Source organism: Pongo pygmaeus, chromosome 19 (genome assembly GCF_028885625.2).
Source record: "Pongo pygmaeus isolate AG05252 chromosome 19, NHGRI_mPonPyg2-v2.0_pri, whole genome shotgun sequence".
Classification (NCBI taxonomy): domain Eukaryota; kingdom Metazoa; phylum Chordata; class Mammalia; order Primates; family Hominidae; genus Pongo; species Pongo pygmaeus.
In genome coordinates this window covers 15,850,628-15,877,227 of record NC_072392.2, presented here as the reverse complement: position 1 = coordinate 15,877,227, position 26,600 = coordinate 15,850,628, and the positions used below count along the sequence as shown (strand labels likewise).

The 26,600-nt window shown below is 38.4% G+C and overlaps 1 long non-coding RNA gene across 2 annotated transcripts; it reads right to left on the bottom strand.

Moving 5' to 3' along the window:
* Window positions 1-1,339: 1,339 nt before the first annotated feature.
* LOC129016518 (uncharacterized) lies at window positions 1,340-25,379 on the bottom strand. 2 transcript variants are annotated; one of them, XR_008494862.2, is made up of 3 exons: window positions 19,111-25,379; window positions 15,207-15,337; window positions 1,340-12,242 (listed from the first exon to the last, which is right to left on the bottom strand). It is a non-coding gene; the product is annotated as an uncharacterized LOC129016518 (long non-coding RNA). The 2 variants fall into 2 exon arrangements; XR_008494863.2 differs by lacking the exon at window positions 15,207-15,337.
* Between the last annotated feature and the right edge of the window lie 1,221 nt (window positions 25,380-26,600).

Here is a 26,600-nt window from a genome sequence, read left to right as displayed (position 1 = left end):
AAATTATAACAAACTGTCTCTCAGACCACAGTGCAATCAAACTAGAACTCAGGATTAAGAAACTCACTCAAAACTGCTCAACTACATGGAAACTGAACAACCTGCTCCTGAATGACTACTGGGTACATAACAAAATGAAGGCAGAAATAAAGAGGTTTTTTGAAACCAATGAGAACAAAGACACAACATATCAGAATCTCTGGGACATATTTAAAGCATTGTGTAGGGGGAAATTTATAGCACTAAATGACCACAAGAGAAAGCAAGAAAGATCTAAAATTGACACCCTAACATCACAATTAAAAGAACTAGAGAAGCGAGAGCAAACACATTCAAACGCTAGCAGAAGGCAAGAAATAACTAAGATCAGAGCAGAACTGAAGGAGACAGACACACAAAAAACCCCATGGAACTGCCTACTCAAGCCTCAGCAATGGCAGATGCCCCTCCCCCCCTCCCCCCACCAGGCTCTAGTGTCCCAGGTTGATCTCAGACTGCTGCGCTAGCAGTGAGCAAGGCTCTGTGGGCATGGGACCAACCGAGCCAGGCACAGGAGGGAATCTCCTGGTCTGCTGGTTGCAAAGACTACGGGGAAAGCACAGTATTTGGGCAGGAGTGTACCACTCCTCCAGTACAGTCACTCACGGCTTCCCTTGGTTAGGAAAGGGAAATCTCCCGACCCCTTCCACTTCCCAGGTGAGGTGATGCCCCACCCTGCTTTGGCTTGCCCTCCATGGGCTGCTCCTGCTGTCTAACCAGTCCCAATGAGATGAAACAGGTATCTCAGTTGGAAATGCAGAAATCGCCTGTCTTCTGAGTCGATCTTGCTGGGAGCTGTAAACCGAAGCTGTTCCTATTCAACCATCTTGGAAGTGACCCCCACATTTCTCATTTTCTAATGTGGACTAAGCATGCCACCAGGTTTGAAATAATTTTCTTCCATTAAAACACGTGTCTAGAGTCACTGCCTAGTCTGAAACTTGGTTGACTGATAATGACTCATGAGTTATTATACATTTTATGCATGAAAATAATCAATGCTTAATTTTCTTGGGTATAAAATATTCACAATGTTCATACATGAAAACAGAGGAAGGTTGTTTGCTGTGTTACCTCTCATATGATTGCAATTGCGTAATTATGACCACTATTTGTGCAACATTTTTTGTTGAATTATGGCCAGAAAATTTTCTTTTCTTTGATAAACTATTGTTCTGTTAAATTAAAAGGAAAACTTTGTCTATTTCTATTTTCAAATATATTCAATGCTTACTGAAATGATTCACTTAGTAGATGTTAGAAATTAGAATTTCAGTTTACTACACTCAAAAGTAGTAAATATAAGTAAATATGAGCAGTTTATTGGTGACACAATCACTTTTGTCAACAAATTCCATGATAGAAAGAATATTTTCATAAACATCTGATACCTCGTAGCAGATGATGTCTTTTGGAAATCCACTTTTCTTCTTGTTAAAACATCAACTTTATTTTGAAGAAATGATTTGTGTTTTTATTTTCCAGCTGTTTGGTAGCATATTACTAACAACCACTGTCACCACAGAAAAGATCAACAATCTTTTTCACATTTGTACATGAGAAAATATTTCATTTATCTTTGAGACAAACTTGAATTTTGCAATAAAGAAAGAATGTAGAAAAATTCATAAATTTCACATTTTAAATAATCATCTTTATAATTTTGTTTGCTACCTTCTTTCAGATCTGATTAGGTAGTCATTGCTTCAACAGCCATGGAGAGCTCCAATTTATAGTGCAAGCTGGGCATGGTGGCTCACACCTGTAATCCCAACTCTTAGGGAGGCAGACGCGGGAAGATAGCTTGAGTCCAGGAGTTTGAGACCTGCCTTGGCAATATAGCGAGACCCCATTCTCCACAAAAGGGGAAAAAAAGCCAATTTATAGTGCAAGCATCTCTTTGCCCATTTGCTTGATCACATGGTAAACAATTAAAATTCACTTCAGCTGTTATTTTTTGGCAGTTTTTTTTTTCCAGTCACTTGTCTATATTATAAGTATTTATGTGAAACTAGACCATATAATCTGTATGTCCACACAATGATCTCACATAAACTACAGAATGTTACAGTGTGCTGAAAGTCCAGGAAAGTGTCAGTTCCATGCCAGCCTCTGGGCATGCTGAGTGAATAATAATATAGACCACCCTGGGTGCCCGAGTGTCTCTCATGGTGAATGGGTGTTGGCACCAGTATCAGTCCATGCCTAAATATTCCTAAATCTATCAAGTACCTTCTTTCTAACAGTTAACATTTTTAGAGAAGAGTAATCTTGCCTATTTTCCAACTTTTATCGGTACTCTTGGGATTCAACAGGAAATCACTTTCAAAAGGTTGATAATGCTGTAAGCCTGATTGATCGATATTCTTGCCCTCTTCCTTCAGGTATATTTTCCAGGTTTTATTTGTGGAATCTGATTTTGAGTAATATTTTTCTTGCATAAAATGTATGCAAGCAAAAAAACTGGCTGTTGGTTGTACAAATAGAATTTTTACACACAGTGTTAAGTATACTGTTATTCTTATCCACCAGACTCATCTCATCTTCCCACTGGTACCAGTTATTCTCCCTTCCCAGCCTCTGTGTCCAAAGGTGTGGCCATAGGAAGGAGTTCTGGCCAAGTTAATGTGGGTGGAAGCGACACTCACTTGGAACAGGCCTGGCCTGTGAAAACATCTTCCATGGGACTTTGTACATTTTTCTCTTTACAACTTCGCAGAATGAGACCAAGAACCACAGCCAGATTTGAAGACACATGTTGGCAGTGAGAAAGCCACCAATGGAAGATACCTGGGTCTTTGAATCTCTTTCTGGAAGAAAACAGAAAAGCAGAGTCACATGTTATTTGAAAGCCTGTGTTGCAGGGGCATATGCAGCAATAACTTTTGTATGATGTTCAGATAGTTCAGATGTGTTGCAGCAGCTAACTTTATATTAATGCATAAAAGTCTGTTACAAAGTATACTCAAGTTTGAGTGCAAAATTTCCTTCAAAATAATAGACACAACAAATATTCCCTGAATGTTTCAAAAGGGAGAGGAAAATATACATCATAAGGTTATTTAAGAAACATAGATCATGTCCTCAACTGTAATTTTTTTGGAAATTGAAGATGCACAAAATATTTACATATATTCCCAGGATTTAGTTTTATATATTTTACAAGTACAATGATATGAATGCAGATTGCTGCATTGATTAGAAAGGGTCATGACCATTTCTTCTTTATTTTCTGATTTTTCTTTGGCACGTTAAATGAGAGAAAAGTACATATATGTTTTCCCTCTGTCAAGTTCCAAGGCACACCTGGCTGTTTTTCATTATCTCAGGTACTTACTGATTCCTTGGACATACTTGGGCATACTTCTATATAGCAGTTCCCAAGTAGAGACAAGTGAGAAGACTTTCCACATTCATCTTCTGCTCAAGTTGTGATTGTGATACAGCCTAGTGATTTATCTCATTGGATCATATCCCTAATAGCACTGTAATCATCTGTGTCCTACAGGGTGAAGATCTGCAGAAGAATCTGATGGTGGAAATAAGTGGCTCGTGTCTTCCAGGTTTTCTTCTCTGTTCTAAGGAGAGTTGGAGCAGGTGCTGTCATTCAGGCATGATTGAAATGGATTCCTTTTGAATTCCACCTTGTCTCCAAGCCATGTCACAGCCAGATGAGCAGGAACACGTGGGCTTTGAGAATTTCAGCGGTTCAGCAGGAGGTCCAACAGAGGGCACCAGAAACCAAACAACAGTCCTCCTAAATGCACCAAAATGCATGTGCACCATGCAGGCAGAAGAGGCAGGTTTCTTAGTCTCCTCCTGGCCACTGGGTCACAGCACAGGATGCTAAGAGCTCACTTCATAGTGGTTGTTGGGCGCCCCCTGCTGGAACACCCATTGGAGTACTGAAATCCTGAATGCCCCAACTGATGTGCCGTCTTGGCTGGGGCATGCCTTGGATCCATAAAAACATAAAGTGAAGAAAAAATTATTCTTAAATTCATTGTCACTCTTTTTCACTCCTCGCCTTTCATCAGATGTAATACCTATCCAAAAAAACAGACCCAGAGAGGCTGTGGAAAGACCTTGGTGTACTAAGACATCTATCTTATGGACACAGCTTCTCACAGGGAGTTTGGAAACTTCTGGTCAATCTCTAACCCAAGTGAGCACAAGAATGGCTACTTCAGTCTATTTGGAGACTGGGAGCACACACTATGTATAAACCTGAGCACAAAAGCTTTGATGGAAAAGAGGGTGGGAGGTGATGGTTTACGCAAGTAGAGCTGCATCACTCTACTCCTATGTAAGGAAAGAAATGGTAGAAGGAAAACCATAGGGAGTTGAGATATCAGCATGCTTTAAATGGTGAACAGCCTTGGCTCCTTCATCTGTGTCCATATTCCAGCAGGTCTGAGTGAGTGAGCTGAGCTCAGGGGAAAGTGAACTCAACCCTCAAGACCTTTGGAAGAGTGGGCAGGGCTGTCCTTTCCCTCTCTTTTTTATATGAACACCAGAATTGTTCCTGTTCCCTTCCCCAAGAGAATTCATCTTCCAAAACTTAAATCCATTTAGGCCTAAATATTTAATATGAAAAAGTCAGCTGGGCAAGATGGCTCACGCCTGTAATCCCAGCACTTTGGAAGGCCGAGCTGGGCAGATCATCTGAGGTTGGGAGTTCAAGACCAGCCTGACCAACGTGGAGAAACCCCATCTCTACTAAAAATACAAAATTAGCCAGGCGTGGTGGCACATGCCTGTAATCCCAGCTACTTAGGAAGGCTAAGGCAGGAGAATTGCTTGAACCTGGGAGGCAGAGGTTGTGGTGAGCCAAGATCGCTCCACTGCACTCCAGCCTGGGCAACAAGACCAAAACTCTGTCTTGCCATCACTGGGGTGGTGCTTCTAGCTTACAAACAAAATGCATAGGAAGCCAATTGGGCCCTTTGCAATGTCAACTATGTTGACTGTAACTGTCTTGATTCCATTTCCTTTGCCCTCAACCTTAGCAGTCAAATGGGGCATATTTGGACATGCTGTGGTTGATGTTGACAGATTTTTGGCTTATTAGTGGGCTTATCAACAAGATGGGCAGTTCTTTGCAACTTTTTGGTATCTTTTGTCTGCAGAAGACATGACAAATGACTACAAGAGTTCTCCATCTTTGATATGATGAAGTGTTTGCCATTGAATGCTTGTGTGCTGTTTCCCCAACACAGGCGTTAATGACTATGCCACAGCTTGTTGTCCATACAAACAAATCCAATGCTGTTCACTAGGGAGTGGGATGGAGTAAGGCACAGCATAAACCCGAGTCCTAGTCCCAGAAAGCAGAAGTGGCAGCAGCAAGAGCCAAGGGCCACCACAGAAAAGTGGGGAGGGGCTGTCCCTCCAATGTCTAGGGTCCACACCCATGGCAGCCACAGGCTGGCAACCAGGCAAGAAGAGATTTGCCCTGAGCTGGGAGAGTTTGGGGAGTGCCTTCTCCACCAGCAGCAGCTCACAAGATTCAGGACATAGAAAGGGCTGGGCAGCGGGTGCGTGGTCCACCCTTCTGCCTGACTCCATTGGTCACGAGTTTTCTAAGTGAATAATATGATTACAAAGAAGACGGTTTTATCACATTTCAAGCTTATACACCATTTACTTCAATTTCCTTTATATTATTATTTATTTATATTTCTTTACTCTTGCATATTAATAGTGAGTATGCTTGTGGTTCCCAATATAAATGGAAATGGTACTAGTATTTTGCCATTGTAGAATGACATTGTTTATTCATTTTTTGAAAAGTGTTTAAGTCATTTCATTCCATTTCTAGTATACTTTTTGTTAGAAATATCTATCAATTATTTTTCTTTCATCATCTATTGAGATGATTGCAATGCTTTTCTCTTTTAAAATGGGGATTGCACCATTGAGTTTTCTGAGACTGAATCTCTTTTACTATTGCATTTATTTGCTTAGGTTATATTTTTCTTATGTTTGGTGACTTGTCTTTGCAAATACATTATCCAGATGTTTTTCCATTTCCATTCATATGTAATATTTTGCACCATTTATATGTAATATTTCCATTTCCATCCATATGTAATATTTTGCACCATGAGGGTTTAGTATTAATGCTTTGCTAAATTAATAAAAATGAACCATTGAGAGTTCCATTTTGGTGCCCTGTGGTCTGGAATTATTTTAAAACCCATTAAAATTTAATGATATGTTCTGTAAAGGTTAGCTAGAACTCAGCTATGAAAATAATCTTATTGCCTGTATTACTGTAGCTGATACTCACCTTTCTGATATGATAATTCATCTATTCAAGCTTAACACTCCTGGAGTTATTTTTTATCTGTTTTAAATTTCATTCAAAAATACTCTCTCTTCTTGGTCCTTAAATTGATTGGTAAAAATTGCATGATGTATTCTTAAAAATTGCGTGATGTATTCTTAAAAATTGCATGATGTATTTATTCTTTTTTCAATCTCTTCTGTAGTTGTGGTTCTTTTTCTTTACTAATATTGTAGTTTCACTTGGCTTTTTTTTTCACTTACTGAAATTTGAGAGCAATTTATTTCACTTGTATTTCCAAAATTTCACTTTTGGTTATATTTATTTCTTATATTGGTTTTATATTTCCTCAGTTTTTCACTGTAAATAACATTTTAAAATATTTTAAGACAAGTGTTTTTATTTTCTTTTTCTTATTTCTTAACAGAAATACTGGGTTTAAATCTGAGTACTTCAGCTTTAAATAAAAGACTATCACTCTGTTTCTCTTTAGCCTTGCCAAGAAGGGTCCTTTTAAACCGGTTTCTCCATGACGTATTTTTTATTTTCTCTTTTTTCAAAAATGTGCTTAACTTCTAACATGTTTTTGTTATCTTTTACATATTTACTTCTATTTTTGTTGGAATGTAATTAAAGAATATGGACTATACACTCAGCTTTTTAAAATGTTAAACTTTTATTTGTGTCTAATACATGATCATTTTTGTAAATGTTCCCATGTATAGTTGAATAAAATCCATATTTTCTATTTGAGGTATTTAAAGTTCTACTACCTAATGCTATCATATTATTGCACCCCAAAGCCTAAAATTGTATAATACACAGTAAGAACTTAGTGGATACATAAATTCTGCTAATTTCTTTACTTTTTGGTCAACCAAATTGGTCAAAATCTGAATCAGATTATGGCAGAGAATGCTATTTGTCCTCTAATATCTATTATCTTTTTTGCTGGGCACATGGCCTCCAAGATAGAATCCAAATGCCCTAGCCTCCCTTGGAGTAATGTGAGGCCATTAAATTGTGTCCAGTAAGATGTCAGTGAAAAACATGTAAGGAAATTCTGTGCCATTTTCTTAGGAATAAGCTACTTTCCTTCTGCACCGTCTTTCTCCCTTCCCAAGTGATTAGTTTAGAAGAACTTGGTGGTGGTGAGCCAGCTTCTAGCATGCAATCCAGAGACTGCGAAGGTTGTAGAAGAAGCCCAAAATACAGGTTGACTTTCAGAAGCAGAGATAACAACTATCCTGTACGGTTTACCAACAAAAACCTTTTAAAAAATTGTGGCAGAAAACAAGTAACAGGGAACTCCCAGTTTCCAAAGCAGCAGATAAAAAGCTCAGAAGTCACCACTCCTGAACAGCAAGTAAAAAGAGAACAAAATGAAAAATAAACAATTCTAACACTTCTTAGATCATCAAGAAAGAAGAGGTACAAGATAAACCCATGCTCCCAAAATTGGAGCGACAGAGAGGCAGATACAAAAAAACCAGATCTTACAGGAGCAGAAGCCTCTGTGGGAACAGGCTCTGGTACAGAAAAACCTGAACTGTAATTGTTGAATTGCTGATGGCTCAGTGAGGACAAGTCTGAGAGTAAATGCTTCAGGCGGACTTGAAAATCAGCTCCCCTGCACCCCTCTCACCCACAGACACATACTTTTGTGTGTTTTATTGTCTAGAGTTCCCCCAGGCTGTCTGAGTGAATTTCAGAGAAAACTCACCCTTCTGCTTTTGGAAAGTAGTGGAAGGGCAGGGGATGGAGAAACAATTTTGAAATACAACAGAGCATTCTGTTCTTCATAGCATATTGTACTCTAAGGAGAAGCTATGTAACCAGAGCCTAACTTGCTGGGGTTTTATGGGAATCAACTGGTCTAAATTGAAGGCAATACCCAACTCCAACCAAATTTAGCATCCTAGGTGACTGCAGAAAAATATCTAACTCCAGCCCCCTCAACTCATCATGTTTCACCTAAAAAGAGGGTGTGGGTTACAAAAAGTACTCGTGAAGTTCACAGTCCAGAGGCACAGGTTCACCAAAATAATGAAATCTAACCACAGGACTATAGAACAATTCCTACCCCCCACACCTTATCACCACATTACCAAAGCCCTGTTTACAGCAGTTTGCTACACACAGTGCATCAAGCAAAAATTGCAAGGCATACTAAAAGGCAAAAACCAACCAATCAATCAATCAGGTTGAAGAATTATAAGACTGAGAATTTAAAACAACTGCAGTTAATATGCTATAAATATTAATGGACAAAACTGACAGTATGCAGGAACATATGAGTGAAATTTTTAGGGTTTTTCAGGTATACAATCATATCATCAGCAAAGAGAGATAGTTTGACTTCTTTTCCTATTTGGATGTCTTTTATTTCTTTTCTTGCCTGATTGCTCTGGTTAGGACTTCTTGTACTATGTTAAATGAGAGTAATGAGAGTGAGCATTCTTTTCTTGTTCTGGCTCTCAAGGGAAATACTTTCAAATTTTGCGTATTCATTATGATGTTTGGTCTGAGTTTGACGTAGATGGCTCTAATTATTTTGAGGTGTATTCCTTTGATGCCTAGTCTGTTGAGGGTTTTTTATCATGAACGGAGGTTGGATTTCATCAAAAGCTTTTTTCTTATCTATTGATATGATCCTATGGATTTTGCTTTTAAACCTGTCTATGTGGTAAATCACATTCAGTGATTTGCATACGCTGAATGAGCCTTGGATCTCAATAATAAAGCCTACTTGGTCATGGTGAATTAACTTTTTGATATGCTGCTGGATTCAGCTTTCTAGTATTCTATTGAACATTTCTGCATCTATGTTCATCAGGCATACTGGCTGGATGTTTTCTTTTCTCATTGTATCTGTCAGATTTTGTTATCAGGCTGATGCTGGCTTCATAAGATGAGTTAGAAAGGAGCCTCCTTTACAGATGCCCTCTCTCACCATTCCTATTCAACATAGTATTGGAAGTTTGGGCCAGGGCTATCAGGCAAGAGAAAGAAATAAGGGTATTCAAACAGGAAGGCAGGAAGTCAAATTGTCTCTCTTTGCAGATGAAATGATTGTATATTTAGAAAACCCCATCGTCTCAGCCCAAAATCTCCTTAAGCTGATAAGCAACTTCAGCAAAGTCTCAGGATACAAAATCAATGTGCAAAAATCACAAGCATTCCTATACACCAATAATAGACAAACAGAGAGCCAAATCATGAGTGGATTCCCATTCACAATTGCTACAAAGAGAATTAAATACCTAGAAATCCAATTTAAAAGGGATATGAAGGACCTCTTCAAGGAGAACTACAAACCACTGCTCAAGGAAATAAGAGAGGACACAAACAAATGGAAAAACATTCCATGCTCATGGATAGGAAGAATCAATATTGTGAAAATGGCCATACTGCCCCAAGTAATTTATAGATTCAGTGCTATCCCCATCAAGCTACCACTGACTTTCTTCACAGAGTTAGAAAAAAACTACTTTAAATTTCATATGGAACCAAAAAAGTGTCTGTATAGCGAAGATAATCCTAAGCCAAAAGAACAAAGCTGGAAGCATCACATTACCTGACTTCAAACTGTACTACAAGGCTAAAGTAACCAAAACAGCATGGTACTAGTACCAAACAGATATATAGACCAATGGAACAGAAAAGAGGCTGCAGAAATAATGCCGCACATCTACAACCATCTGATCTTTGACAAGCCTGACAAAAACAAGCAATGAGGAAAGTACTCCCTCTTTAATAAATGAAGTTGGGAAAACCAGCTAGCCATATGCAGAAGACTGAAACTGGACCCTTTCCTTACACTTTATACAAAAATTAACTCAAGATACATTAAAGACTTAAATGTAAAACCTAAAACCATAAAAACCCTAGAAGAAAACCTAGGCAATACCATTCAGGACATGGGCATCGGCAAAGACTTCATGACTAAAACACCAAAAGCAATAGCAACAAAAGCCAAAATTGACAAATAGGATCTAATTAAACTAAAGAGCTTCTGCACAGCAAAAGAAACTAGCATCAGAGTGAACAGGCAACCTACAGAATGGGAGAAAATTTTTACAATCTGACAAAGGCCTAATATCCAGAATCTACAAAGAACTTAAATTTACAAGAAAAAAACAAACAACCCCATCAAAAAGTGGACAAAGGATATAAACAGACACTTCTCAAAAGAAGACATTTATGTGGCCAACAAACAAATGAAAAAATGCTCATCATCACTGGTCATTAGAGAAATGTATATCAAAACCACAGTGAGATACCATCTTGCGCCAGTTAGAATGGTGATCATTAAAAAGTCAGGAAACAACAGATGCTGGAGAGGATGTGGAGAAACAGGAACACTTTTACACCGTTGGTGGGAGTGTAAATTAGTTCAACCATTGTGGAAGGCAGTGTGGTGATCCCTCAAGGATCTAGAACCAGAAATACCATTTGACCCAGCAATCCCATTACTGGGTATATACCCAGAGGATTATAAATCATTCTACTATAAAGATATATGCACACGTATGTTTACTGCAGCACTGTTCACAATAGGAAAGACTTGGAACAAACCCAAATGCCCATCAATGATAGACTGGATAAAGAAAATGTGGCATATATACACCATGGAATACTATGCAGCCACAAAAAAGGATGAGTTCATGTCCTTTGCAGGGACACGGATGAAACTGGAAACCACCATTCTCAGCAAACTAACACAAGAACAGAAAACCAAACACCCATGTTCTCACTCATAACTGGGAGTTAAACAATGAGAACACATGGACACAGGGAGGAACATCACACACCAGGGCCTGTTGGGGGGTGGGGACTAGGGGCTAGGGGAGGGATAGCATTAAGAGAAATACCTAATGTAGATGACGGGTTGATGGGTGCAGCAAACCACCCTAACGCATGTATACCTATGTAACAAACCTTCATGTTCTACACATGTCCCAGAACTTAAAGTATAATAATTAAAAAAAAGAAAGCAAGGAGCCTCCTCTGCAACTATCTTTGGTATACTTTCATTAGGATTGGTACTAGTTCTCTTTTTATATCTGATTGAATTTGGCTGTAAATCCATCTGGTCCAGGGCCTGTTTTGGTTGCTATTTTCATTACTGATTCCATTTCAGAACTTGTTATTATGATTTTCAGGCTTTCAGCTGATAAACAACTGTAGTAAAGTTTCAGAATACAAAATCAATGTACAAAAATTCGTAGCATTTCTTTTTTTTTTTTTTTTTTTTGAGACAGAGTCTTGCTCTGTCGCCCACGCTGGAGTGCAGTGGCGCAATCTCGGCTCACTGCAACCTCCACCTCCCGGGTTCAAGCAATTCTCCTGCCTCAGCCTCCCGAGTAGCTGGGACTACAGGCGCCCACCACCACTAATTTTTTTAATTTTTAGTACAGACAGGGTTTCACCGTGTTAGCAAAGACGGTCTCCATCTCCTGACCTCATGATCTGCCTAGCTTGGCCTCCCAAAGTGCTGGGATTACCGGCATGAGCCACCGCACCCGGCCAAAAATTAGTAGCATTTCTGTACACCAATAATATTCAGGCTGAGAGCTAAATAAAGAACACTATCCCATTTACAGCAGCTACACAAAATTGAAGTGACTAGGCATACAGCAAACTGAAGAGGAAAGTTACAAAACACTGCTGAAAGAAATCAGAGTTGAACCCCCACCCCCCCAAAAAAGGAAAAACATTCCATAGGTCATGGATTGAAAGAATCAATATCATAAAATGGCCATACTACCTGCGTTAGGCTGTTCTTGCACGGCTTTAAATATCTGAAGCTGAGTAATTTGTAAGAAAAAGATTTAGTTGGCTCACGGTTCTGCAAGTGATACAGGAAGCATATTGGCATCTGCTTCTGGAGAAGCCTCAGGAAGTTTCCAGTCTTGGTGGAAGGCAAGTGGGGAGCAGGCACATCACACGGCAACAATGGAAGCAAAAGAGAGAGAGAGACAGAGTTGGGGTGAGGTGCCATGCACATTTAAATGACCAGATCTCACAAGAAGTCTATCACAAAGACACCAAGCCATGAGTAATCTGCCTTCATGATGCAAGCACCTCCCACCAAGTCTCACCTCCAGAAGTGGAAATTACAAAGCAACATGAGATTTCTGTGGAGACAAATATCCAAACTATATCATTTCACCCTGGCCCCTCCAAAATCTCTTGTCCTTCTCACACTGCAAACTGCAATCATGCCTACCCAAGTCTCCAAATGCCTGAACTCATTCTAGCATTAACTCAAAAGTGCAAACTCCCATCTAAGACAAGGCAATTCTCTTTGACCTATGAGCCTCTAAAGTCAAAACCAGGTTATTTACTCCAAAGGTACAATGGGGGTGTATAGGCATTGGGTAAACATTCCCATTCCAAAAGAAACAAATTACCCAAATGAAAGGGGCTACAGGCTCCATGTAAGGCTGAAATCCAGCAGGGCAGTCATTAAATCTCAAAGCTCCAAAATAATCTCATTTTACTTTGTGTCACAAATCCAGAGCACACTGGTGCAAGGGATGGGCTGCCAAGCCCCTGAGGCTGCTCTCACAGGCTGGAGTTGAGTGCCTGTGGCCTTTCTAGGCACAGGATGCAAACTGCAAATGGACCTACCATTCTAGGGGATAGAGGAAAGTGGCCCCCTTCTCACAGCTTCACCACACAATGCCCCAGTGGCGACTCTGTGAAGGGTCTCCAACCCCACATTTCCTCTCCACACTGCTCTAGCAGAAATCCTCTGTGAGGCGTCTGCTCTGGTAGCAGCCTTCTGCCTGGACACCCGGGCTTTTCCATACATCCTCTGAAATCTAGGTGGAAGCTGTGAAGCTTCATTTACTCTTGCAGTCTGTGCTCCTGCTTAGGCAGGAGTGACAGTGGCTAAGATGTGGGGAGCAGTGTCTGGAGACTGCACAGGGCAGTGGGGCCCTTGGACTGGCCGACAAAATAGTTAGGTCCATTTAGGCCTCAGGGGAAGAAAGAAAAAGGCCTGCTAGGCCGGGCGCAGTGGCTCACGCCTGTAATCCCAGCATTTCGGGAGGCTGAGGCAGGCAGATCACCTGAGGTCAGGAGTTCAAGACCAGCCTGACCAACATGGAGAAACCCTGTCTCTATTAAAAATACAAAATTAGCCAGGTGTGGTGGCACACGCCTGTAATCCCAGCTACTCGGGAAGCTGAGGCAGAATTGCTTGAACCCGGGAGGCGGAGGTTGTGGTGAGCTAAGATCATGTCATTGCACTCCAGCCTGGGCAACAAGAGCAAAACTCTGTCTCAAAAAGAAAAAAAAGAAAAGAAAAAAAGCCTGCTGTGACGGTCTCTGAAATGCTTTTGAGGTCTTTTTCCCATTGTCTTGGCTGTTAGCACTTGGCTCCTTTATACTTACGCAAAAACCTCCAGTGCATGGTTGCTCTACAGGCTGACTGAATTATTCTGCTAAAAATGGTCTTTTCTACCACATGGCCAGGCTGCAAAATTTCCAAACTTTTATGCTCTGCTTCCCTTTTGAATGTAAATTCCAACTTTAAGTCATTCTGTTGGAAGCAGCCAGGCCACCTCTTGAATGCTTTTGCTGCTTAGAAACTTCTTCCACCACATACCCTATATACCTGCTCTCAAGCTCAAACTTCCACAGACTCCCACGGCAGGAACAGAATGCAGCCAATCTCTTTGCTAAGGCATAACACACATGATCTTTTCCCCAGTTCCCATTAAGGTCATCATTTCTATCTGAGACCTCGACAGCATGGTCTTCACTCTCATTATCAGCATTTCGGTCACAACCATTTGGGAACCCAAAATACCTGAGACAGGTCTCAGTCAATTTAGAAAGTTTATTTTGCCAAAGTTGAGGATGTGTGCCCATGACACAGTCTCAGGAGGTGCTGCCAACATGTGCCCAAGGTGTTTGGTTCTATACATTTCAGGGAGACATGAGACATCAGTCAATATATGTAAAATGTACATTGGTTCTATCTGGAAAGGCGGGATGACTCAAAGTGGCAAGAGGGATTCTGGTTCGTAGACAGATAAGAGATAGGTCATAAGAGGATTAGTTGAGTCTTGTGTTAGTTCAGTCCCTGCAGTTAACTTCTGTTCTGCTTGATAGTCATAAACATTTCAGCTTTCCATGGGAGCCCTGGAAGTTTTTTCCCTATTCTAGTGTCACTATCTCAAAACCTGCATTCCAGAGCACCTGTCAGAGTCCTATGCTGATTATAAAACCACCTTTTGAAAAGGACAAAAGTAAAACAACTATTGATGACAAAAATCTTTTAAAAAGTCATAAAGACACAGTAACAAGAAAACTTGGTTACTTCAGTGGCATACAGCAATTTTACACAGAAGAAAAGGCAGGTTTGCCCTAAGCAGTTCTGAGCTTGACTTTCCCTTTGGCTTAGTGATTTGGGGGCCCCAAATTTATTTTCCTTTCACATATTTAACCATTCTCTATGAAGTTCAAATTTTCCCTCATCTTCCTGTCTTCTTCTGAGTGCTCCAAACTCTCCCAAACTCTACCGATTACCCAGTTCTAAAGCTGCTTCCACATTTCTTGGTATCTTCATAGCAATGCCACACTACTCAATACCAATTTTCTGTATTAGCCCATTCTTGCACCGCTATGAAGAAATACCTGAAACTGGGTGATTTATAAGAATAGAGATTTAATTGGATTATGGATCTGCAGGCTGTACAGAAAGCATAGTGGCATCTACTTCCGGAGAGGCCTTGGGAAGCTTCATTCCCATCTTGGCAGACAGCAAAGAGGGAGCAGGCCCATCCCATGGTGAGAATGGGAGGGGACAGAGAGAGAGAGAGAGAGAGAGAGAGACTGAGGTGGGGGAGGTGCCACCGCATACCTCTAAATGATCAGATCTCACAAGAACTATCATGAAGACAGCACCAAGCTGTGAGGGATCCACCCTCATGGTTCAAACACCTCCTGCCAGGATCCACCTCCAGCATTGGGATTTATAATTCAACACAAGATCTGGGTAGAAACAAATATCCAAACTGTATCATTACACAGACAATTTACAGATTCAATAGTACTACTTTCAAAGTACTCCTTTCAAAAAAATATCATTTTTTGCCAAATTAGAGAAAAGTATTCTAAAATTCATATAAAAGCAAAAAAGAACCTGGATAGCCAAAGCAATTCTAAGCATAAAAAGCAAAACTGGAGTCATCACACTACTCAACTTCACACTACTCTATAAGGTAACAGTAACCAAAACAGCATGGTACTGGTACAAAAGCAGACACATAAACTAACGGAAGAGAATGGAGAACTCAGAAAGGAAGCTGCACACCTACAATCATCTGATCTCTGGCAAAGCTGACGAAAACAAGCAATAGGGAAATGATCCCCTGTTCAATAAATGGTGCAGGGATAACTGGCTAGCCATATGTAGAAGATTGAAGCTGGACTCCTCCCTTCCACAATATAAAATTATTTACTCAAGGCCGGGCACAGTGGCTCACACCTGTAATCCCAGCACTTTGGGAGGCCAAGGCAGGTGGATCACTTGAGGTCAGGAGTTCGAGACCAGTCTGCCCAACGTGGTGAAACCCTGTGTCTACTAAAAATCCAAAAATTAGTTGGGCGTGGTGGCACACATCTGTAATCCCAGCTACTCTGAAGGCTGAGGCAGGAGAATCTCTTGAACCCGGGAGGCAGAGGTGGCAGTGAGCTAAGATTGCGCCACTGCACTCTAGCCTGGGCGACAGTGTGAGTGAGACTCCATCTCAAAATACATAAATAAATAAAATGAAATTATGCACTCAAAATGGATTAAAAATTTAAATGTAAGACTTCAAACTGTAAAAATTCTACAAGAAAACCTAGGAAATATCCCTGACATCAACTTTGGCAAATAATTGTTGGCTAAGTCAACAAAAGCTATTACAACAAAACCAAAAATGGACAAGTAAGACCTAAGCAAATTAGAGCTTCTGTAGAGCAAACTGAACTATCAATAGAGGAAACAGACAACATACAGAATGGGATAAAATATTCACCCCAGCTATGCATCTGACAAAGTTGTAATGTTTAGAATCTGTAAGGGACTTAAGTCAACAATCAAAAAAAAAATAATCCTGCTAAAAGTGGGAAAAGGACACAAACAGACACTTTCCAAGAAAAACTATACAAGTAGCCCACAAACATGAAAACATGTTTATCATCACTAATCATCAGAGAAATGCAAATCAAAACCACAATGAGATACCATCCCACACCAACCAGAATGACTGTTACTAAACAGTCAACAGCAGACACTGGTGAGGCTGTAGAGAAATGGTAACACCTACACACTGTTGGTGGAAATATAAATTAGTTCAGCCACTGTGGAAAGCAGTCTGGAGATTTCTCAAAGAACTTAAAACAGGGCTACTATTGAACTAAGCAATCCCCTACTGGGTATCTACCCAAAACAAAATACTTCATTCTACCAAAAAGCCACATGCTCACGGATGTTCATCACAGCATTAATCACAATAGCAAAGACTCTGAAAAAGCCATGAAGATAGAATATTTGAAAAAATAAAAACACTGATTTTTGTTATTCTTGAATGATCTAACATACAACAGTTTGTTCAAAGTGATAGCAATGTATTTGATTATGTATGCTTATGTGTGTGGTAAACCAAGAGTATCTGGGACAAGTCTCAATCAGTAGGATGTTCATTTTGCCAAGGCTAAGGACACACCTGTGACACAGCCTCAGGAGGTCCTGACATTTTCCCAAGGTGGTCGGGGCACAGCTTGGTTGTATACATTTCAGGGAGACATGGGACATCAACCAATATATGTAAAATGTACATTGGTTCCATCCGGAAAGGCAGGACAACTCAAAGTGGTGAGGAGCCTTCTGGGTCATAGGTAGATAAGAGACAAATGGTTGCATTCTTTTGAGATTCTGATTAACCTTTCCAAAGGAGTCAAGCAGATATGCATTTATCTCAGTGAGCAGAGGGATGATTTTGAGTTCCTTGTCTACAAGGAAATTCCTTGTGGACAAATTGTGAGAAAGGTATGCAGCTTTTTAATCTTAGTAACTATCTTTTTAAGGAATAGAATGGGAGGCAGGTTTGCCCCAAGCAGTTCCCAGCTTGACTTTTCCCTTTCACTTAGTGATTTTGGGGTCCCGAGATTTATTTTCCTTTCACTGTGTGAGTGTATGTATTTTTTAAAAGAACATATATATTATATATTCTTATATTCTATATTCTCATATAATATATATATATTCTTATGCATAATTCCAATGAAAGACAGCAATGATATAAAAGACAGGGATGAGGATTTAGAATTATGTTTTTATCAGGTACTCACACTACCATGAAGTGGTATAGTATTATTTGAAAGTAAAGTTGAATTAGTTGTAGATGTATATTGAAAACCTTAGGGCAACCACTTAAAAAAGTAATGAAGTATAATAACATGCTAAGAAAGGAGAGAAAATATAGTCATAAGGAATGCTCAATTAAAACCACAAAAGGCAGAAAGGATGAAAGAGAAAAACAGAAACAAAGAACAAGGGGAAAAATTTAAAAAGTAACAATTTGGTAGATAGTAGATATTAATCCCACTATATCCATAACCACTTTGAATGTGAATGGTCTAAATGCATCTATTAAAACACAGATATGGTCAGAGTGGTTCAAAAAACAAGAACTAACTATACATTGTCTATAAGTAGCCCTCTTCAATATAAAGGCACATATAGATTAAAAGTAAATGGATGGTGAGAAACATACATTGTGCTAACACTAATGCAAAAAAAAGGCAGGAGTAGTAGATATTAGTTTTAGACAGAGCCAACTTTCACAGCAAGGAAAGTTATCTGGGATAAAGAGGGGCATTACATAGTGATAGTGGGGTTAATTACCTAACAAGATATAATAATTCTTCATGGATATATACTTAACAATATATTATCAAAATATGTGAGAAAAATGTTAGCAAGAACTGCCAGGAGAAACAGATGAACCCACCATGAGAGTGGAGACTTCAACACCCCTTTATCAGAAGTTAGCAGATCCAGCAGGCAGATAGTCAGTAAGCATAGTCGAATTCAACAAAACACCTTCAATCAAATAAATATAATGGACATCTACAGACCAATTCATTCACCATTAGAAGAACACACATTTCTTCTCAAATTCACAAGGAACACATCAAGATAGACCACATTCTGGGCTATAAAACACACTTAAACAAATTTTAAGAAACAAAAATCTTCTCATGACTGCTCTCAGGCCTAAACTAGAAATCAATAACAGGAAGGTAAGTGGAAAATCCCAAATACTTAGACACTAAACAATACACTTCTAAATAACACATGGGTGAAAGAAGAGATCTCAAGAGACATTTTAAAATATTCTTAGCTAAATGAAAATGAAAACATAACTTTTCAAAATTTGTAGGAGGATGCAATAGTACTTTGAGGAAAATTTATAGCACTGAATGCATATATCAGACAAGAAGAAAGTTCTTAAATCAGCCATTAAAACTTCCACTTTAGAAAACAGAAAAAGAAGAGTAAATAAAATCCAAAGCAAGCAGAGTAAAAGAAATAATGAAAATAAGAGATATCATTAAAATTGAAAACAGAAAACCAACAGAGAAAGTCAATAAAACCAACAGCTAGTTCTTTGAGAAAATCAGTAAAACCAATAAGCTACCTAAGAAAAAGGAGAGGGGACACAAACGTCTAACTTCAGAAATGAAAGAGGGAAATCACTACATCACCTACATACCTACTCGATGGATATTAAGGCCAGTTCCTAGAGATTCCTTTTCCTTTGATTGGGCCATGATCCCCTGGTTCTTTGTATGCCAAGTTATGCTTTGGCTGAGATTTGTCATTTAAAAAAAAACAACCATTTTTCTCATGACTGGCTTCATACAAGATAAGACCTTCACCAATGAGCCAGGCTATATATTCTGGAAGCTTCTCTAACCTCCCTGGGGATGTATCTTCTCTGGACGTGTGCGCATACTTTTCCAATCAGCAATGTTTGCTTGTTTCTTTCTCAGAAGCTCATAATCTCTTGCTCCTTTGGTGTCTGTATGCAGTCCCACAGGTTTTCTGGTGCTGCAACAGGCTGCTGAGATCTCCTTTCTTCTCAGTGGCCCCCACTTATTCAGAGTAGGTGGATTCCCCTTTAGTACTCCAAGTCATGCAAGACAGAAATCAGGCACTCAGGTAGCACCCTGAAAAGCCAGATTGTCAAACTTCTGTTCCCCTTTTCTCTTCCACTCCCAAGGGAGAAGCCAACAGTTGAACATTTTCTCCTGGTTACACCAAACAGTGCCCACTTGGGGAAAGGGCTGAAATTCAACAGCTTTTCTTGCCCATTCCAAGGCAGCTGTTCTTTGTTTTCCACTTGCCCGGGGTACTGATGACTTCTGGAGTTTTCATAAAGCCTTTTAGGTTGCAGTCAAGATGTCAGCCAGGGAGGGCTATAGTCATCCAACAGTTTGGCTGGGGCTGGAGGGTCCATTTCCAAGATGACTCAGTCCTATGGTTGTTAGCTAAAAGCCTCTCAGTTCCTCGCTACATGGACCTCCTCACAAAGCTGCTTCAAAGTCTTCACCACATAGCAGTTGGCTTTTCCTGGAGCAGTTGATTCCGGAGGAAGGTGGGAGGAGAAAACTGTAGTGCCTTTCCTTACCTCATCTCCTAAGTCACAAACTGTCACATCCACTTTTTTCTATTCACTAGAAATGTGCCCTAAATCTAGGCCATATTCAAGGGGAGACGATTTAGGCTCCACTTCTTAAAGGAAAAAAAAAGTTCAAATAAAGGTTAACACATTTTAAAATATACATAAAAATCACCACAAATATTAAACTTTAGTCATAAACATGTTCCAATTTACTCTATCCTTATATATTATCAAATGATTTACAAACCAAGAGAATGTCCAAATGCATTGGATTTAATATAGGCATTTGTTTTATTACTTTAACATCTATAAAGATAATCTAAAATGTGTACTTAAAAAAATTAGGCAGTTTTTGGATTCCTGTCTTCTTTCTAGTTTTCTCTGTGTCTGAAGAAAACAAGAGTTTATAATTTTAATTAAAGCTGGTAATTAATAAAAATAATAATTAAGACTATATTTGGTATAATAATTCAATCTGACGCCCACATTAAAAAATATATAAATAAAAATATAAAGACTATATTTGGTATAGTAATTAGAAAACATTAATATGTATACTGGCAAAGATAATGATAAGGGAAGTTAATTTACTAAAAACAGTAATTTAACATAAAAAGGTACATGTAACATATGTACTTTAAATTCAACTATGATTAATTATATCTTTAAATTAAGGTTGTAATTTCATTATGCATTTACATACTTATCAACTTATGCATGTCTAAACATATAAAAATATACTACCATTAATTGTTAAAGTCTGTGTGTGTTAAAGAAGAAATATGTTATACACCATATTAGTGGATTTACTCATTTTTTAAAAAGCTTACAAATGCAATAAAAATTGTTATTTGGATTACATACACAGAATGAAATTATACTTTGAATTTTTTTATATTGTGACCAAATTATTCTGTACTCAGATAACAGAGATTCCCTTTTAACAACAAAATTGTGTGGGAACTCTCTGTATTTCTGGTAAACTCTTCAAAGTTTTTGAATTTTTAAACAATATTCTAACATGAGTATTTAAAGATCATAGCTACTGATTATTTTTAAATATTGTTTAGAATACTTGTATTTTGTTTATGCAACTATGACTTACATTCATGTCTTGCTTCATCGAATTACTATTCTTGATGTTGTCTTTGCTTTATCTGGCCCTAAATATGCAATAATAAAATTGCCCAAATGAATTTTATGCCTGTACTATCACAAGATTTCCAAGAATAACCACCAGATGACACAAAATTGTGCTCTTTGACTTATAAATAGAAGAATAAAATAATGAGGTTTGTTTTGGCAACCTCCAAATTTACTCAAAAATGTTGTGAAAACTTTTATCAAATTTAAGACAGATCCCAGAGAAGAACATCAAACTCATTTCATTTTATGCCTGTGTTCTACCAGACCTCGAAAAAGAAATCATATGTCACTTAAAATTTTAAAAGCAAAGAAAAAGATCAAACATTTTAAAACTCATATAGGGAGTCTAAGATGATCATGACTGGATACAAAGTAAATACTGAAAAAAGTCAATGGCTTTCCTTGATATATGCTATAAACAAACAGAAAAAAGAAAACAGGATTATAATCACAATGGGAAAAACAGCTATCGAATTTATAGAAATGAAGTAAGAAATATATAAGATACACTTGAAGTAGTCAAGAAAACTTTCATAAACCTAAATCCTGAATTAGAAAACTTAAAAAATAGAGATGACCTTTGTCCCAAAGTTTATATCTAAAAGGCTGAAATTTTAATCACATGGCAGTTTGTGTGTGATTTGATAAAATATTTCAAAGTTTATGTAAAAAATAAGCCCATGTAAAAATAGCCACTTTTTGTCCAAAAGAAAAGAAAGAGAATAACAGGGAGTGGAGGCCTGCCTCTACTGGTTACCAGGGATATTACAATCCTAGGGTAGTGTGCTGATACAAAACACATTCATGGCAGTCAGACATGACTTATAGATAAGACTTTCAAAGACGACAAATGGAGCATTTGAAATCAGTAGAGAATGGAATTGTTTTGAGAAAGTTGGCTATGTGGAATTTGAGAAAACCCATAATAAATTCCAACTAACATAAAGACTTTGATATGAAAATAAAATCATTTCTACAAGAAAGTAATTCTTTATATCCTTGTAGTAAGTAATGCCTTTTACTTACGACATGAAATACAAATATCGTGAAGTTAAAAATGAACAAATTTTGCTACCTAAAAAGTAAAACCTCCCCTTTAAGCAAAATATTGATAAATAATGTTAAAGGCAAGTGATAGACTGGAAGGGATTATTTGCAATGTATGTAAAACAAAAAGGTAATATTTAGAATATATGTAGTTCATTCAAATTACTAAGAACTTGTAAAACACAGTGGGGAAATGGGCAAGAATATAATTAGGAACTGTACAAAAGAGAAAGCACAAATCACGTATTTACAAATGAAAAGGTGCTTCATCTGCCTAATGGCCAAAATGTGTGTTATAATATAACACAGAATTGCCCCATCTCATTGGTATACATTAAAAAATACATATCCAATACAGAAATGTATATGCCACTTCAGTATTTTTATGATTAATTAATATTACTTTTGTTATTCTCAAAACAAAAAAACAAAAAAAGTCAAAAAATGGAGTAAGAAAAAATATGGTAAATATTTGTATGATACGGGTAGGAGAAACCTAAATAAGACCCCAAAGGCAGAAGTTTAGAGGGAAGATTAATCGGTTTATCCATATGAGAATTTTAAAGTATTCTGCATGTTAAAAGGAATACTCGATTAGGAAGTGGAGAAAGATGGCTGAAGAGAAAGTTCCACTGATGGTAACCCCCAGGCAAGGACATCAAGTTAACATCTACGCAGAACAAAAACACCTTTATAAGAACCGAAAACCAGCTACCAAAACTGCCTCAAAGGGGTGGAGCACCAAGCCAGCTCTTGGGGTCCCAGATTCCAGGACCTGACCCTTGGATGGCATTTCTGGACCTGCCCTGGTCCACAGGGAGCCCACTGCCCTGAAGCATGAATCCCAGGCCAGGCAGCATTCACCACAAGCTGACTTAAGAGACCCTAGACCTTAAGGAAACATCAGTTTCTGGCAGTACTCCTCGTGGCTGGGGTGGTGATGGCTACAGCATGAGGCTTCTCTGCCTTTGGAAAGAGGAGGGAAGAGCAGGAAGGACTGTGTCTTGTGTTTTGAGGGCCAGCTCAGCCACAGTACAACAGAATAGCAGGTAGACTTCTAAGGTTTTGACTCCAGTCCCTGACCCCCAGACAGCACTTCTGGACCCACCCAGGGACTGGGAGAACTTGCCACCCAGAAGGGAAGGACACAGGCCTGGATGGCTTTGCCACCTGCTGACTGTAGAGCCCCCGGGCCTTGAGCAAACATAGGCAGTAGTCAAGGAGTGGTTAAGGCAGACCTTGGGCAAGACCCAGCACTGTGCTGGCTTCAGGTCTGACCCAATGCAGTCATAGCAGTGGTGGCCACAGGGCTGCTTGTGTCACTCTTCCCCCAGGCTTTAGGTGGCTCAGAAGAGACACCATGACTCCGTGTGTTTGCAAAAAAGTAAGGGAAGAGAACAAGAGTCTCTGCCTGGTAATCAAGAGAATTCTTCTGGATCTTTTTCAAGACCATCTAGGTGGTACCTCTAAGAGTCTACATGAACCCACATTACTGGGCTTGGGGTGCCTCCTAAAGATTGCGACACCCAAGTCATTTCAAATACATGAAAAGCCTTTCCAAGAAGGATGGCTACAAATAAGCCCAGATAGTAAAGATATAATAAATACCTAACTCCTCAATGCCCAGACACAGATGAACATCTACAAATAAGAAGACCATGCAGGAAAACATGACCTCACCAAATGAACTAAATAAGGCACTGGGGACTCATTCTGGAGAAACAGAGATATGTGACCTTTCAGACACAGAATTGAAAATAGCTGTGTTGAGGAAACTCAAAGAAACTCAAGATAACACAGAGATGGAATTCAGAATTCTATCAGATAAATTTAACAAAGAGATTGAAATAATAATTAAAAATCAAGCAAAAATTCTAGAGCTGAAAAATACAACTGGCATGCTGGAGATTGCACCAGAGTCCTTTAGTAGCAGAATGGATCAAGCAGAAGAATTAGCATGAAGACAGCCTATTTGAAAATAAACAGCCAGAGGAAACCAGAGGAAACAAAAGAAAAAAAAAAAAAAACAATGGATCTACAGGATCTACAAAATAGCCCCAAATGAGGCAAATCTAAGACTTATTGGTCTTAAAGAGAAGGTAGAGAAAAAGATAGGGGTAGAACATTTATTCACAGGGATGATATCAGAGAACTTCCCCAACCTAGAGAAAGGTATCATATCCAAGTACAAGAAGGCTACAGAACACCAAGCAGATTTAACCCAAGAAGATATTTCAAGGCATTTAATAATCAAACTCCTGAGGATCAAGGATAAAGAAAGGATCCTAAAAGCAGCAAGAGAAAAGAAACAACATGCAATGGAGCTCCAAAAGGTCTGGAAAAACTCAGAATAGTATAATACTGTAATTGTGGTGTGCAAACTACTCTTATCATAAGTAGAAAGACTAAATAATGAACCAGTCAGAAATAATAATCACAACAGCTTTACAAGACATAGTAAATATATACAAGACACAGTAAGATATAAATAGAAACAACAAAGTTAGACAGCATGAGGAAAAAGTTAAGGCAATTGCTATAGCAATTTTAAATATATACACACCCAAAATGGCAGCACCCACATATATAGAGGGAATATTATCAGAGCTAAAGAGAGAGATGGGCCTCAATACAATAATAGTTCGAGACTTCAACACCCCATGTTCATCACTGGACAGATCTTCCAGACAGAAAATCAACACAGAAACATCATACTGAAACCGCACTATAGAACAAATGAGTCTAATAGATATTTACAGAACATTTTACCCAAGAGCTGCAGAATGTACAAGCTTTACCTCAGCACATAGACAGATCATATGTTAGGTCACAAACAAGTCTTAAAACATACAAAAAAATGAAATAATATCAAGCATTTTCTTTGACCATAATGGAATAAAAGTAGAAGTCAGTAATAAGAGGATTTTGGAAACTATAAAAATACATGGAAATTAAACAATATGCTCCCGAATGACCAGTGAGTCAATGAAGGAATTAAGAAAGAAATTTTTAAAATTCTTGAAACCAATGATAAATGGGAAGACAACATACCAAACCCCATGGGATATAGCAAAAGCAATACTAAGAGGGATGTTTACAGGTGTAAGTGCCTACATCAAAAAAAGGACAAAAACTTCAAAGAAACAATCTAATAATGCACTTTATTAACTGGAAACGCAAGAGCAAACCAAACCAAAATAGTAGAAGAAATAATAAAGACCAGAGCAGAAACAAATGAAATGAAAAATAACATACAAAAGATCAATGCAACAAAAATATGTTTTTTTGAAAAGTTAAACAAAATTGACAAACCTTTAGCCAGACTAAGAAAAAAAAGAGAGAAGATCCAAATAAATAGAAATGAAAAAGGAGACACTATAACTGATACTGTGGAAATTCAAAGGATCATTAGTGGCTACTATGAGAAACTATATGACAATAAATTGGAAAATCTAGAAGAAACGGACAAATTCCTGGACACATAAAACCTGACCAGATAGAATCAGGATAAAATCTGAAAGCTGAACAAATCAATAACAAATAAAAAGATTGAAGCCATAATAAAAAGTCTTCCAGTAAAGAAAAGCCCAGGACCTGATAAATTCACTGCTGAATTCTACCCAACATTTGAAAAAGAACCAACACCAATCCTGCTCATACTATTTCAAAAAACAGAGGAGGAAGGGAAACTTCCAAACTCATTCCAGGAGGCCAGTACTACCCTGACACCAAAACCAGACAAAGACACATCAAAAAAAGAAAAACTACAGGCCAACTTCTCTGATGAATACTGATGCAAAAATCCTCAACAAAATACTAGCAAACCAAATTCTACAATACATTAGAAAGATCATCCATCATGACCAAGTGGGATGTATCCCTGAGATGCAAGGATGGTTCAACATATGCCAATCAATCAGCATGACATATCATATCAACAGAATGAAGAAAACCATATGATCATTTTAATGGATGGTGAAAAAGAATTTGGTAAAATTCAACATCCCTTTATAATAAACACCCTCAAAAAACTTGATATAGAAAGAGTGTATCTCAGCATAATGAAAGCCATGCAAGACAGATCCACAGCTAGTCTCATACTGAATGGAGAAAAACTGAAAAAGCCTTTCTTTTAATATCTGGAACACAACAAAGATGTGCACTGTCACCACTGTTATTCAACACAGTACTGGAAGTCCTAGCTAAAGCAATTAGACAACAGAAAACTATAAAGAGCATCCAAATTGAAAAGAAAGATGTCAAATCATCCTTGTTTGCTAATGATATCATCTTATATTAGAAAAACCTGAAGTTTTCACAAGAAAACTGTTAGAACTGATAAACAAATTCAGCAAAGTTGCAGAATACAAAATCAACATACAAAA